Source organism: Lissotriton helveticus, chromosome 4_1, assembly GCF_964261635.1.
Source record: "Lissotriton helveticus chromosome 4_1, aLisHel1.1, whole genome shotgun sequence".
In the NCBI taxonomy this organism is placed as follows: Eukaryota; Metazoa; Chordata; class Amphibia; order Caudata; family Salamandridae; genus Lissotriton; species Lissotriton helveticus.
Window position 1 is genome coordinate 940150840 of NC_136063.1, and position 15998 is coordinate 940166837.

Genomic DNA, 15998 nt, shown 5'->3' on the forward strand with positions numbered 1-15998 from the left:
TACCACGCTTAAAATTAGTTAGGAGGATGCACTGTCCGCTTATCCGACGTCAGAAAGTCGCGTCGCCAGCACAGAACTACTTGAGCAAGCGCGCGAGAGCTGGAGGCCGCGCTCGAGCATCGGCAAGCGCAGGCGCGCGAGCATTAGACCCTAGGAGGCTTCACTACACTGCACGCGCAGGCGCGCGAGACTAGACTCGCCTTTGGCGCTGTCGCGAGGCGGAGTGCACGGTGGGCGTGCCCGCTGCGTCATGCACTGCGGGGCCTAGTTGCTTTACTGACCGGGGTGCGCGATTCCGCCTTTCAACAAGGAATAATTAAACACATTACATTTATTTCAACACGGGTAGTACTTCGGCTGTAAAAAGTGCATCTTTAGCGTTCTATTTCTGAAAACAGAACCTACACGCCAATAAAACTTGTCAGCACCCCTGTGGTGTGTTACTTGTGCCCTCCTCCCTCCCCCCTTTGTGCTGTGTCCCGTGCTTGCGCGTCCTACACCGCGCATGCACAGAGAGGAAAGCTCGTGCCAGATGGATCAGAGAGACGTGCACGACCCGAACCCCCGAAAACGTATGAGCGCCCCAAAATAAGAATTAGGCCCCGTGCACCACCCGTCTGCGCCACTTCTAACTACCTAGCGCTCCACCGGAGGTAAGGTGCCGCCCTATATTAAGGAGGGGGCCTGGCGACGGAACCGGCACGCGCCCGTCTCTGCTGAGGGCCGGCGCGCTCTCGCGGACGCATCGGGAGGAGAGTGCATGGTGGCTGCCGCCTCTTCCTGTTCAGGGCCGTTCCATCGCCGCCGCGCAGCGCGAGAATGGGGAGCGGACTGTGCATGACTCGGGCACCTGCAGCCGCCGCGGCTTCTCGTGCCTGTGCCCCAAGCGCGAGGCCGTTTGATCGGGAACCATAGCGCGAGCACACAGCCTGATCTCCTTCCAGCGCTCTCTCTCGAGGGTGGGGTGACCGCGCAGTTCCCCCATTTTGGATCACGATACACTAGGACTGACCAAATTTTTTTTTTTAATCAAAATAATTTTGCGAGTTTGAATGCGTGTGTTTTACGCGTGTGTACACTAGGAATGTCCTAATGTATTTTTTAATCAAAATAATTTTGCGAACTTAAATACGTGTGTTCTACGCGTGTTACTGTTAGCCCAATGACGTTTATTTTTAATGATTTAGTGGAAAGAGGCAATTCGAGCAGTTTATTGTGTCACTTTTCTCGATTACATATGTACGTAAATAAACCTCGGTTTTTTTGGTAGAGGGAGGAAATTACATAAACAAATGCATCCGCGTCTGAATGCTGAAATAAGGTGCAGGCTTCATGGGACTTTTTTCCATTTATTTTCAGATAGATAAAACTAGTACATTGAAACAGATTGAACGAAACATAACAGTTTTACCTATTTGGAAAGAGGCAAATGTAAAAGTGAAGTAGGGAGGTGTGAGTAACACACACATTGTTATATTAGAAAAGAGGAAGGTAGATGTACATATGGAGCTTGGTAGCTGGCATGTTTCACACATACAGTTTATTTTGGCTGGTGTTGGCGAGATATCAAAGTTTAGTGCTAGAATGCCCAGTGGCAGTATAGACTTTTAGGGGGACTTCGATAGCAAGTAGGCAGTGGTGGTTAAATGTCTCTGTTGCCATTTTAAGTATCACTCGGTATTGAATTGTAATTGGGTTTTATGTTGTGCTCGATCCCCCTGAGGAGGTTTTTAAGCACCATTTATGATGGGTAGCATTCTAATACATGGCTACAACGGCTTATGTCACTGGAGCCAGGTGGATGAACGAAGGTAGAGATGTGACCAGTTGTCATAAACTGGGCCTCTAGAAGTATGGCGCATGGTTGAGTAAATATGCGGACCCCCCTCCCCCAAATATGCGGTCTAATGAGGCACATTTTGTGATAGTATGACTTCATTATTTTGTCATTTTGAAACTCAACTGTGTGGGCATTGTTTGCATCAAATTAGTACCAGTTTAATACATAAATATATCAATAAGCAACGGAAAGTAGACCAGTCAACCTCTGCAAAGTACCTTCCACAATGTGGCAACATGTGTTGCTGTGCTTTTAATAACTTTTCAACTTTTTGAGCTAGAAACAATTTTTTTTAAAAACCTGCCGATTGTGTGGCAGATGATGTATTATTTGGTAGATGCGCAAATCTACAGAAATTCGAAAATAGCCGCAAGAGCACAATCCCATAATAACTGTGGCCTGGTCTTAATACATTAGCCTTGCGTGGTTCAGTGTTTTCTGACCCCTACACAAACTCCTGTTTGAACAGGGACCGAAATTCTGGGTTTCGTGTTATATGACACACCCTGTAATTACTGGGTGCATTAAGTATCTCACCCTTGATTACATTTTTATCAGGGTAAGCCTGTCAAATTTAACAGGAAAAAAGTGTACAAAATGTAGAGTATTATGCATATTTTGGTGTTTTAAGCATAAAAATTAGCATCTTCTCCAAAAGCTCAGAATAGAGGTTATTTATCGACCCAGATACATAACGGTTCCTGGGGGTGTCGTTATTTAGGAGGTACGATAAATACCATCTTGCTTCTGTCAAACTCAGAATCATGGCCTTAGTGTACGTACCCTCCGTTTTGAATTTGAGTAGCGATGGCAGAGTAAGTTTATTAAAAAGGTATAAACAATTGGCTATAATAGCTCACGATGATAGGACGTTTTTGGAAACAGTCATGCTTAGAAACAATATGGTGAAGGATTGTGCCTTTTCCTTCAGTAGGTTTACCACAGTGTTGCACAAAATCAATGGCTTAGAGGAAAGATGCTCGTTCAGACGTGGTGGAGCCGAGGATTTTTTCCAATTGTTATTGAAATTCCCTAGAAGGATAGTGCCAAATGGGAGCAAGAGGTCGGAGGTGATTAGTTCAGTAAGTTTAACCACATTGGTGCTAAGGCAATTCCCGCTGGGTGCTGAACTCTCCAGATTTCCATTGTTCATGACAAGGTCAGCTTGTCATCAGCACAGGAGCAGTGCACAGCATGACGAGCTGACCTTGTCATGAGCATGGAAGGGGTTAAGAAAGTGGGATCTATATATGATAGAAGGGAGGAAAGACATGGTCTTGCTAGCATGTGGATAACTACCAGTTTTAGATTGTTCTATATCATACAGCTTAAACCACAAGGGCAGAGAACACGCTAAGTGGTGAAATATTGCACCCTTAGTGGTGCAGTCTTGCATCAACTTTTGTGTATGTTGTATGGACCACATATTAGGGTCATTTCGAGCAATCCATAAAAATGGACATTACACAACCAGCCTGGCTAACTACTGTGGAGAATCCTCCCGATAGTAGCAGTAAAATCACGACAGATTGGCATTATGCAATCACCAGGGCGGCAGCCTTCTAATATACTCTGATGAACCTCCTTGGACTTCGAGGAGCATACATTATGTTATCCACCACAGGAGGTGGCAGAGAATGAACACAGGTGTGATAAGTATATACTCATAGGAATGTGCAATGTACAACATTTACTGCATATTATTTTTGGGTTGAAAGTGGAGTGATAAAGAGGCAATCCTTATCGACCCAGCCATGTTAGATGTGTGAGAAGCCCTCCCGAGTGTGGCCACTAGGTACTGTTAGTAACACATTATTAGAACCCTTCATTGCTGGAATTGTATTTTGTATGTTCACTATTGGGATAACTTCTAGGAGGTAGTAGGGGACCCTATGTTGAAGCAAAACCGGTGTTCCTTTATGGATCATCGGTGTCGACAAATCTTTCTGTACAGTACAAGAAAATCCACCGATAAGTGTGGCAGTATGCTTCTTTGCTTAGCTAAGTGAATTTTAGTTTCTATAGAGCACTTACTATTGTATCCAGAAGTTTCTAAATGGTTGTAAGGTCTGGATCAGAAGTAGTTGCAGGTCTAGGGAGTACCATGGCCCAACGATATTGAAGGTGATTTCTGTTATCAACCTAATGGTATTGAGAGAGCAGCAAGACACATATGCTTCCCCCCCTTGGATCACTTTTTTCTGTAGATAAATATATTTTCCTTTGTAGTGTCTAAACTTAATGCCTTTCCGCATTTGAATGATCACTTACCCCCGGGCTGCAACTAGCATCTTAATACACACATTTCACATCAACTACTTTGAGCCAAACCCATGAAGTACAGGATCTTACCTTTCTTTAGTATGTGTGATGCCATTGATTGTCTCAACTCTAAATCACCTTCCTGTAATTCTGTTCTGATGTCTCAATGCATCCTCACTCATTCATATTGCCTCTTAATGTAGCCTCTTGCCCAGCAGAAGAATTTCAAAGGAGCAAGAGCACAAAAACCATGTTCAGATCCTGCTGGGCCCTACAGTACGCCTTTCTCTAAAACTGCCTAGTCTTCACTGTATGACTTTATACATTTACATCAGCTCTGATGCTTGGATTAGTGTTTCCTGTCTGTCTTGATCTCCTAGTCCAGACAGAGACAAATCTACAACTCTTCACATTACATTATGAACTTACTTCTCCCCGATTAATCTATTAGCTACAAACCGGAGGGAAGATGTGCTGTAGGAGTTGCAGTTATCTATAAGAAGTATATTCAGTGCAAACACATCCAATGACTTATGTTCTTCTTTTAAATGAATGCCTCCGATGTTTACTCCTAGAGATGAAATCATTAAATGTGCTCCCCATCAGATTAAATTTGATCTACCACTTTAATAGTGAGAGTGTAACTTTTATTGAGCAATGCTTGGAGCGTTGCACAAATCAGCGAATAGTTTCTAATTCATACATATTCGTAGGAATTTTAAGCTTCACCAAGATGACTCTTAACTACACTGCTTTCAGTTTGTTCACCTCTTTCTTATTAGTCAATTTGGTTGTGCAAAAATTGCTTCAGATATTCCCTCTCCAAAGGCTCTACTGTCGCTTAAGTCATCTATAAACGGCACTTGCTCACTATTGAAGACCTTCTGCAGACGTATTGATTTGACCACTATGAGGCACATTTGTCATTTGTTTATGCTAGCTACATGACTTCCACAGAAGATAATCTGGTTTTGTGATCATAAACATATCACTCCGTCCCTCAAAGAAGGGGGACTAGAGGGCTGTTTAAAGAGGTCCAGTAACCGAGCCCTATTGGTTCAATAATATCAAAAAGCGGGTGCTGTTCCTCTATTGGTGGGGCCTGAGCAGTAGGGGGTACACCATCCATCAAAGGGCGATGGTGGTAACGGTGTGATACTAGGTGTAGTTAGGAATCACAGGGGATCCCGCTTTTGCGGAACTAGGGTCCTCACACACCCAGCAAGCTAGGTTTCATGCTTCATCATCTGGACCTGCTCCTCGTTGGGTCGGCGCTGCAATACCCAACGGGCACCTGCAAAGGGACTCTTTGTCGAAGATCTTTTGTTCCTTTGCCGTTCGATGAAGTGGGGGTGTGTGGCCCGTGAAAGTGTAGATACAGTGAAGTGTAGTGAGTGTGTTAAAAAAGGTTGGATATTCCAAAGGATAATTTTATTCAGGTTGGTTATCCACCTTATTAAAATGTGTGAAGAGTGGCAGCTCCCCTGACGTGAGGGTGCAGTTGAAGCTATGCTCATCTCTCTGGTCAACATGTTTCTATGCTCGTGGTTAAAAATACTGTGGCAATTCATCAGGACCTTAGAAGTGAAAAACTATCTACACTATGTGGTGCTGCTAATTGCTAACTACCACTATGGAAGAACACTATCTCGAGACTCTCCAGTAGTGTTGTTTGAGGACCTCCCTGTAGCTGGAGTGTCTCCTCAGCCGGTGTTGTTAGTCAAAAAGACACCCCGGAGGATGGTGTCATGTCCGTCGTGGGATCACGGCGATTCACCTACCCTCTGCGTGGGGTTCTATTTTTCTAAATTGGCGTGGAATTATTAATGTGGTGTGTTATTACTTTATTACTGTTTGTGTGCTGCATAAATACTTTAAACATTGACTCGAAGTTAAGCCTGGCTGCTTTGTGCCAAGCTACCAGAGGGTTAAGCACAATTTAATTTAGTGACTTTTTGTAGTTCACCTTGACAAGGATTGTGGTTGTTGCCTGACTGGGGCTTCCATCAACCAATTACCCAATTTCTTATATCACTTTTTAACCTATTGGATAAACCTTGTGAAAGTATCACTGGAGGAAGGTGTTTTCCCAGCAGGATTTAACAAGTCTTGCCCATGCTGAAGAAAGAAACCCTTTGCTCATACTGGGGATCTTATGAATCCCAGGTCTTCCTTTGCTCACAAATGTTATTGACAATTGTTTAGCTTCTCATTTAAATAACATATCTATGACAAAAGCGTGTAGTATCATTTCATTTGGCTTTAAAAACATATTGCTGTTTTCTACAAGTTGTTGTAGAAGTGATCTGTATTCTTGATAGTAAGGTAAATACATTTATTGTGTATGGTTAATCAAAACCTTTACAATATTACAAGAATTAAAAATGAATTCAAACTGACATTGAATAAAAGTGCGGTTACATTCTATAAGGTCCTTATACTTTGAAAGAAAAAAGATAAAAACATTATTGCTTAGTCTATGTTCTTGGCCATTAATTGTAGTTCATGCCTTCTGTTTTGTGCCATTGGTCACTGTTTTTTCGGTTTTCAGTATTAGAAGGCTCACCTTTTGTAAGAATCTGGATTTGGAGTAAACTAAATATGTACAATAAGTAATGACGTCTCAAGTTGGCCAAAGATGGACAAATGCACAATATATGAGTCAATGTTTCATCTGGTTGGCCACAGAGTCTACAGAGTGATGTCGGCCATGTTTGCTTCCATGCAGGGGTTTAATCTTTTGAAATGTAGGTTCCCATCCGGACTCTTAGAAGCGTTTGTTGGACGGCTGCAGTTATGTGGGTGACTAAATAAGGTTGCGGAGCACATCTCTCATACGAACCGAGCACCATCCAGCCATGTTTTTTCTTTGCTAGGGCGGGTTTATCTATCGTCCAGGATTTTAGTTTTGCTGCACTGTTGGCTACTTTTTTTAAATGGCGCAAATGTGTGGTTGGTGTTCCATGCCTCTTGCATGTTGAGATTTGTCAGTGCTTCTTCAAGTGCTAATTTCCAAGCTTTTCTTGCATTTGTTTGGTGGTTTATTTCAGACCAGCAAAAAGCCATCAGCGTGTCCTCTTGTGCTGCTGTTAGTTTCCAGCTCGTTTTCAGTAAGGCAGCTTGTCTGACTGGTTGCTGATTTAGTAACCCAAATTCGAGCCGTACTTGCGCTTGAGATGCAAACCTCGGGATCTGAAAGATGTTTTTAAACCGCTCCGACTGTTGTAAGTTCAGAAAGTTTGCGTCTTTGACTCTATATAGATCAGAGCCATACGTAAGGGATGGTAAAAACTTTGGCGCAATCACCTTCAGTAGGTGTGAGTTGGATGGACATTTCAGTTTTGTTTTTAATAAGTTTAGAGCGGACCGTAGTTTATTAGACTGGGCTTTTCTGTGCTGTTGATGTTCTTTTAGTGTCCACCTTGAATCAACGACTATTCCCAGGTACTTGTAAGAGAGGGTTTGCTGTATGGTGTTGCCTGCTATGTGCCATTTAAATGATCGCTGCTCTGACCGAGATCCGAAGTAGACGATCTTCGTTTTGTTATAGTTGAATGACAATCCATGCGCGCCGATATATTCGTGCAGCCTTGTGATGGAACGTTGTAGACCCACTGGGGTCTGGCTGCAAAGTACGATGTCATCTGCATACTGTATACTCCTTATTTTATATTGCGCTAACTTTGGAGGGTCGGTTTGTGTCTCGGAGATATACTTATCAAGGTCCGCAGTGAAGATGTTAAAAAGAGTGGGGGCGAGTACGCATCCCTGCTTGAGGCCCACATGGGTGGGGATTTTTGCTGTTGTTCTGTCACCATTGCCTATTTTTATTTTGACCCAGGTTGATGTGTATAGGTTTATGATGGCCATTAGCAGCTTCGATTGTATCCCCCAATTGGCCATCTTTTGCCATAAGATCTCCCTTGGGACTGTGTCAAAAGCCGCTTTTAGGTCGACGAAACAGGTTTACAGTTTTGTTGACTTTGCCTTAGCTCTGTCGACAAGGAGGTTTAATGCAAGCAGATTGCATGACGTGTTGGTTCCGGGCCTAAACCCTGTCTGGGTGATTGAAAGAATCTTGTTCGTTTCGTGGAAATTCTGTTATGCTTGCTTTGTTTTGCCTGTCATTTCACCCATATTAATAGCATTGTCTTTAATGGAGTTGTTTGTAACTGGTTAATATCATATTAGATCAATTGATCTTAGCAGATCAGAATTGACAACTGCTTTTCCAATTCTATTAACTTGCTAAAGTAAGTACCGAAAGGCTCAACATAAGCTTCTGCGCTCCCTAGTCTCAATTTCTAATCGATTGGAGTTATTGTTACGGAATTACAGTTCTTGTGCCACCAAGATACTGATATAATAATACACAATTTTATCTCAAGATCTCTTCACCAAACGTTACACTTTTCCCATATTGATTGGATAACCTTTCAGCACTTGAAGCTCAATCTTGTAAACAAAAAAAAATCTCTTAACTTGTCCTTCATATTCCAAAGTATTTGTTCTCTTTTGGATTGCTTGCAATAATATTCTTGAATGTTATCCGGTGAGCATCAATATCTTTAAATTGCTGGCTGTTACTGTGGATAAAAGGAAGAATCTTACATTAATGGTATGACCAAGAGCGTTTGTTTCCACTTTTGACCGTTGTGTGGACCTTAGAGTTTATCCCAGAAGAAGCTCTCAAGACCATAGTACATAGTACCTTTCTCTTTATAGCGAGACTTATTGTGCCAGCTCTCCAAAAACTACTCTCCTCGGATAGCTGACCTCAGAGCTCAGACGGCGGCGTTACATGTTGCTGCTCATTTTGCCACTAAAATCCAAAATGTTATTATATCCCCCCACACTATCCTGCATTTATCAAGTGGGTTCCCAAGGAGACCAGATTTCTTTTTAAAACAGCATATACTATCGTAAAGTCTTACATCTAGATACCTGCTTTTTCTGTCCAACAGACTGAAAATGTTTGCAAGACCACAGGCGTTATGCTAATCTGAAATTCTTCTGTTAGAGCCATCGTCCTGTAAGAGCGACTTCTTGCTTAGTCTTTTTGTGGAAGTGTAAAATCCCACACCTCAGAGGTAACACATACAAAAACGCTACATACTTGCCCTTCTACTCTTCACAGGTTTGCAATCATGTTTCTTCGTTGTGGCTGTTACTCATGTAACTCTGTTTTTCAATTATAAGCTGATCTAACGCTCCAAGGCAATGTTGACACTATCCATATACAACAGTAAATAATTAAACAAAGAAATAATAGGTTCAATATTCACAGGGAAAACAGAGCCAGGGTATTAAGTAAAACTAACTTTACTTGTAAGGAGTTGCTGGTTGCCCTAGAAGGGTTAACCAATTAAAGAAAAGTCTGCCTTTTGAGTTTTTGGCAAGCAGAGGGTAAAGAAAATTGTAGGCCTCCTCACAAAGTCTAAATTTCAGGATTTTGTGTGGCAAACTTTCAGCAATGGGAAATGCATTTGTCCATACTTTCAGTTCAAATGTGTTGTTAAGGAGGGGCGTGGTCTGGCCACGCAGGAAGATGGCCGCCTGCTAGAGGGGCTCCGCCGAGGGACGGACCCCTGACAAGCTCCTGAGGCTTACCAGCTCGAGTGGGGATTCCCTTTTGTGCCTGGAGGTTTCCTGACATCATGGGGGTCGCAGCGATGGTCTCTCCTGGCGGCTGGTGGCTCCTTCTCCCGGCATGACGGTATGACAAGCTGGCTCTTCAGACGCCCGCCTCGACACTCGTGCGCTTTTGAAGCCGCGCCTCTCCACAGCGTAGGCGGCGCCCTTGCTACTACAGGGCCGCGCCTCTCTGGTATCTAGGCCGCGCCTCTTTGGACTTTGAGCCGCGCCTCCTTCGACGGTAGGAGTGTGCTTTCTATCGCCTGAAAATACATTTTGCCTGCCATAGTGCTGCATTTGTGGTGTACGCTGCCCTCTCCAGGATCATTTGGGAAAAGGTCTTCCTCAGTATTCCTGGTAATATTCTTCGAGGGAATTTCTTCACGCACATTATTGCTGCCTTAACAGTGCTTAATGATTAAACTGTAGGGTTATAAGCACTGCTCCGTTTCCCCCCCTTTTATGTGACATTAGGGGCAGAGCCAATTGACACTATTATATTATCCATCTCATTCATCTACATGACTTTTCTGCCAGTTATGCCTACCAGTGTTGGAATTTCAGCCACAAGTACCACTTTCTGCATCTATGTTATGTGCTCATGCTGGTTTTGTTTAATGTAGCTATGAGTGGATTATGTTTTCACATGTATTGCTTTCCTATATGCCTAATACTTTATTCATGAAAGGTCATCTGTAGGATTGGCGCACCCGTCATTCCCATGAAGTGCGCTTTTTCTAGTCAAATGTGTGCCAGTGCTCAGTTGAAATAGCAATATTTGCAGGGCTAAAGTTGCATAACTAATTATTTCATAATAATTGCCATTACATGCAGAAACAGGATATGAATGTCCCTTGAAAAGTCAATATTAACGGTACGGGCAGATTTACTTGCAGACGTACTGTTTCATCTACCTCCTTGACTTTCACCACCTGGCTTTGGTACTGTTATTCTGCCGCCTTAAGAGTTATATATTGCTCTTATCTTGAACCTGTTTCATATTGTACTGCTTACTATTTTGTAGAAGTGTGCTAATGATTCTTTAACTTGTTGCATTGATGTTATGTTGCATATGATGGTCACTGCTTTATTGCATATACTTCTCTACCTTTGATTATCTGTCATACTCTTGCTTTCATCATTGCTTCACACTCCAATATCTTATCAATCCGGTTTTGTAGACCACCTCTACAACGGTGCGCTGCAATGTCCACTAACAGAAATGGGGGTCGTGGCCCCAAACCGCCACTTTTTACTGAAGTACTGAAACAAAGTTCCAATTCACTGGTGAAAGGAAATGGCTCCGCATCGTCCCCCTCATCGACAGATACATCCTCTCAGAGTGACAAATCTTTGTCCGATACTATGCAACGTATCCTGCTCGAGCTTTCTGGTGTCAACCGCAGACTGGAGGGGCTGGACATCACAATGACATCCTTGGCTACTGAGACTAAGTCTATTCGTGCTGAACTTACTACCTTCCATACACAAATTGATGCTATTGACTCTAAGATATCGGATATGGAAACTCGACTGGATATTGTCCATGGCTCAGATCAAGATTTATTATTTTTACATAGTAAAATTATTGATTTGGAAGATCATAGTCGTAGAGACAATATTCGATTTTTTGGATTTCCGGAAAATGTTGAAAAGCAAGACATGAAGCTTTTTCTATGTGAGACTCTTCCCATGTTGACTGGTATTTCTTTTACTCTTCCTCTCGAAATACAACGTGCTCATAGACTAGGGCCTCCACGTTCTGGTGCCTCTGCTCGACCTCGACCAATTATTGCTTGCTTCCTTCGACATGAGCATACTCGACAGATCTTGTCAATGGCTCGTTCCCGTGGCTCCTTCTTATTTCAAGGCCATACTATTCACATGGCGGCGGACTTCTCCAAAGAGACAAATGAAAGGCGGAAGGCGTTCCTTTCTCTACGGCCTCAGCTGCGCAGACTGGACATCAAGTATGGATTATTCGAACCCGCACGCTTTCGAATAACCAGGAATGGAGACTCCCAAGGATTTTTACGATCCTGCTCTTCTTCAGCAATTTTTGGATACTATCACGACGGTCGATATGGACACTCAATCTTCCTCATGTGCTCAGACCTCTCAGTCCAAGGTGTCATCTGCAGGTCTCACAGCGTCCTCTTTGAGTTCCTCTAGTGACCCTCGACAACGGGGCAGGGATATTACCCGTCTGCCTCGTTCTCAGGATGATAAGGCCTCGGCACTGCATTCAGTTTCCTCCCTAACTAATATGCCACAAAGGAACAAGTCCAGGTCTCCTCTTAAGCAGCCTTCAGACGCTGACTGATTTTTCGGCTTCATGGTATTTTTGCTATTTTATGGTTTAGGATAGTTCCTATTATCTGAAGCTTTACCTGTTCACTTAACTGCCTATTGGTCTCTAGTATTATAAAATATGCATATTGTGGCACTGCTTTATTTGGTGCTCTATGTCTTATTGTTATCCTGTGAGTTCTCAACAAATTTTGCGTTTTATCATAGGCTTTTTAGGAGTATTTACGCATTTTAGGTCTCGTTTATTATATGCTGCATATCTATTACCTATTACATGCGGGACTTGCTTCTTATTCATTCCCTTCTTCATGTTGTTGTTACTGTGGTTTAGAAATCACACTGTTCATTTACTTCACATGATACTTTGTTTTTGACATAATGTAATTTTATTTTATTATTCCACTCATTTATATATATGCTTTCTCTATTCATATTCTCATGTTTTCCTATGGGGCTTTTCTTCTTTTGTTTCTTATTTCTTTCTCTTTCTCTCTACTTGACATTATCGATTCTGTTCCTTTCTATGTATTATTTCACATGCTTCTTTATTATCTTATCTGTTTCTTTTAGTGTATGCTATGGGGGTTCCTTCATTTACTTCTTCTCCTTTAGTCTTTATTTTTCTTTCCTTATCAAGCTATTATTTACTGTATGGTAATTGTACCACGCATTTAATCATTCTCTTTATTCATTGACTGTGCTTTATGATAGTATCTCATGTTTTTCCACGACTTTTGATTATGTTACCCTGCTCTATTGTGTCTCGTATATTCCATATTATCCTTTGTTCTTTAGATTCCCACTCTTCTTTCCTCGGACGGGGTCCGGTTACCCCTTGGCGCTGCTTTTAGTGCGCCCAGACCCGTAGATAACAGTTTAGGTTCTCTTCTCTTTTTCTATCTTCGTATTTGTTTTACTTTAGTTTCTACCTGTTTTGTCTCTTTTAGATATTCACTTTGTTTTTCTAAATTACTTCTGTATTTCCTTTTCCTTCTCTCTTCCTTTCTTCTTTTCTTTTTCTCCATTTTATTAGTTTTCCTCTTCTTCGACACATTTTGTATCTTGCTTCCCAGAGCAACATTTTTCTTCTCTATTTTCTGTCCAATTGCCTTCCTTTCTTTCTCTTTACCTCTTGAATTCTCCTATCATGTCCTTTCCTAATTAGCTGTCAGTGATTTCCTGGAATGTTCATGGCCTCACTCATTATATCAAGCGTAAAAAGGTACTCACATACCTGCGCTCTAAACATGTGGACGTTGCTTTATTGCAGAAAACGCACTTAGATGATATTGAATCTAGTAAACTCAGCAGAGACTGGGTTGGTAAAGTGATTCACAGTAGCGTCTCCAAGCTTGATCCTACCAACCCTAATCCTGTTCGCAAGTGTGGGGTTGCTATACTTTTTCGTAAGTCACTCCCCTTCACAATTCTCAAAACATGGTCTGACCCGGAAGGTCGATATGTGTTTGTCAAGTTGAAAATTGGGAACTCTTTCATTTGCCTTGGTTCTATTTATGCCCCTTTAGGCTCCAAAAAACAGTTTTTTCTCCGTCTGAACCGCCTTTTCACGGAAATCGATGCCTCCCAGTTTCTCATTGGAGGGGACTGGAATTTGGCACCAGATCCTACTTTGGATAGAACAGGTTGCTTTGACACCGTTAACGCTCCAGATAGAGCCATTCTTAGGGACATTCTTGCTGATACTGGTCTAGTTGATCATTGGAGACTGAGTCATCCTCAGGACAAAGAATATACGTTCTTCTCATCTACACATGGTACATTTTCGCGTCTTGATTATTTCCTTCTTTCGCAACAGGCAGTCCAATTGGTTACACAGTCCCAGATCTTGGAAGCAGCCATATCCGACCATTCCCCTGTTTTTTTATCTCTTGATTTGGGTCTCTCCAAACCAGGACGTAAACCATGGCGCTTGAATATAGCCAGGTATAGAGCTCCAGCAGGTAAACTTCTTTTGCAATCACATCTCCAGGATTACCTTACTCTCAATGATACATCAGTCTCTTCTAAGAGAATAGTTTGGGCTGCGGCCAAGGCAACAATTAGGGGTAAACTCATGCGGGACGCTGCCTTACGCAATAAGGAAAATGCAGTCAAACAGACTGCTTTGGAGGACGACATTCGCCGACTCTCTCAATCGTATATCTCAAAACCAACTCTTCAGGCTCGTAAATCACTGGAGAAAGCGAGAATGTCTCTTAATAGTCTCTTTACTTCTAAAGCCGAATACGCTTTGCAAAAGATGAAAGGACGGCATTACGAGCAGGGGGAAAAGGCTTGTCGGTTATTGGCTGCGCAATTGAGACAGAGGGAGGCCGCTATGGCAATTCCAGCTATCAAATCAAGTGGTGGTGACGTACTTACTCGACCACGGGAAATTGTTGAGGAATTCGCTTCATTTTATAGATCTCTTTATTCTCCAAGCACTCATACAGATACACTTGCGATGAACACATTTTTAGATGCAGTTCATATTCCTAAACTCTCGGATGAGGGTAGAACCCTACTGGATGGTGTTATTACGAAGGATGAAATTTCTTCAGCGATAGCTGCCTTGCCATATCATAAAGCTCCGGGGGATGATGGTTTTCCTCCTGAATTTTTTAAATGGACCGGTCAGGATATGATTGACACTTTACATGCTGCATTTGGTGAGGCGGTGGAGGAGTCTTCTCTTGGTCCTCTGTCCAACAAGGCCGTTATAGCTGTCTTGCCAAAACCTGGCAAGGATCCTTTGTTATGCAGTAGTTATAGGCCCATATCTCTTTTAAATTCAGATGTTAAGATACTTGCTAGCATCCTTGCATCACGTCTTCGTAAAGTTTTACCTTCTTTAATCCACAACTCGCAGGTAGGTTTTGTCCCAGGTAGGTCATCTCGCAACCATTTACGCACCTTATCTCACACTTTATGGTCAGCTAAACATCTCACTGATGATGCATTACTTCTCTCTCTGGATGCTGAAAAAGCGTTTGATCGCATTGAGTGGGAATACCTTTTTTAGGTCTCGGCTAGAAGCGAGCGAAGCTCGCTCTCGCCAGAGACCTTATTGTTAACGGCTCAGCTTCCCAGGAGGACAGCACTGGCCGCGCGCGCCGATTTGTTAAGGCCACGCGCACGAGAACGCGCTCGCGGCCAGGTGCTGTCCTCCTCGAAAGCTGCCTCCCTTCCCCGTGCAGGGCGGGCCGCTGCGGCGACCCGGAAGGATTGCCGGCCAAACCGGAAGTAGGTGCTGTCCTGCACGGGTCCTCCGCCTCCTTACATTTGAAGGGCGACTTTGGGTGAGGGGGACCGCGGAGGATTTCGAAGCGGCTAGCGGCTGCCTCCTGAGACCACCGCCGGCCATACCCCAGGTACGGTGCGCGTCGCTGTCCTTCTGTCCGGCTCCCCTCTCCCCAAAAGTCCTGTAGCAGTTGATAGGGGTGGGGGTTCTTTTTCCGGGTACAGTGCCCCCGCCTGCCCAGTGCCCCAGGCACAGGTGCGTAGGCAGGTAGGCATTGTGCTGAGTATATTAGTGGCTAATGGACCATTCAAGCGCAATAGCCTGGGCCGGCAAGTAGCCGCGGTTAACAATGCATAGATGTTAAAGACAATTTATGGAGGTGGTTTGGGGTTTATTCTCCCAGAGAGAGGATGTTTACGAAAGGTGCTGGCATTTCATATCACTTTGAACCAGTGCAACTGTGTAAAACTAGGCTTTGCATTGCATTTGTTTGTGGTTGGTGGTGAAATATTTATTAGGTAAGGTCTCTCAAGTTTTTTTTCCTGACACATAGTTGCGAACTGGGGTTTTACGGTGCATTGCCAGCAACAGGATTCTCAAATAATTTTATCTGCAGCTCCGTGAGTCTCCAAAGAGGAACTTATCATTTTCTTTAAATACACTATTTGAAGGTCGCCAAATGCTTTAGAATGTGCAGAAGCGCTGTGTGTG

The 15998-nt window shown here is 43.1% G+C and overlaps 1 protein-coding gene across 4 annotated transcripts in view; it reads left to right on the forward strand.

Annotated features, from left to right (window-relative positions):
- The first annotated feature begins 501 nt into the window (after positions 1–501).
- ZBTB14 (zinc finger and BTB domain containing 14) overlaps positions 502–15998 on the forward strand; it is a 94062-nt gene continuing 78565 nt past the window's right edge. Inside the window, exon 1 of one of the 4 annotated variants that reach the window (XM_078687561.1) lies at positions 502–653. The gene's annotated coding sequence lies outside the window, so the exon portion shown is untranslated. Of the gene's footprint in view, positions 654–821; positions 960–3077; positions 3488–15998 lie in introns of those variants that run through there. The other 3 variants (XM_078687564.1, XM_078687563.1, XM_078687562.1) reach the window with 3 other exon arrangements.